Source organism: Pelodiscus sinensis, chromosome 10 (assembly GCF_049634645.1).
Source record: "Pelodiscus sinensis isolate JC-2024 chromosome 10, ASM4963464v1, whole genome shotgun sequence".
NCBI classification, from domain to species: domain Eukaryota; kingdom Metazoa; phylum Chordata; order Testudines; family Trionychidae; genus Pelodiscus; species Pelodiscus sinensis.
In genome coordinates, this window is record NC_134720.1 from 26,569,587 (window position 1) to 26,570,112 (window position 526).

The window sequence follows — 526 nt, forward strand, 5'->3', positions numbered from 1 at the left end:
TGAAGTATTGGAATACTTTTATTACTTGTGAAAATATGACCATGCAGAATAATCAAACTGCATCCTTCACATTAGAGCTGAAAATAAACCTAGAAAGAGCATACTTCACAGGAGCTCTACTTATCTTGTTGTTAATTGTTTCTATTCCATCTTAGTGAATTTTCAAAGATGCAAGACTGATATCTTAATGCATTTGACTTTGCCTTGGGAAGTTTATACTGTAATGTATTGTTTAAAATTACTAAGTGCTGTGTGTTCTTGATATTTTGTTACATGCTTCATGTAGGAAAAGAGAGTATTCAGTGTCACAAGTTAGAAAAAGTTGAACATATTGTAAGGTATGGATTCCAGAACATAGTTGTGGTTTAACTACTCTGGCTCTCTTTTTATTCTGTTGTCATACAGCCACAAGAGCAGTGCCAACGTCTGTACGTCCAGTCAAAATTTCTGTGAATGCTAACTAAGGGAATTCAGACTAGGTACCTGGGGACTTTTACAGTTAAATGTAAATGGTTCACAGTTAAAT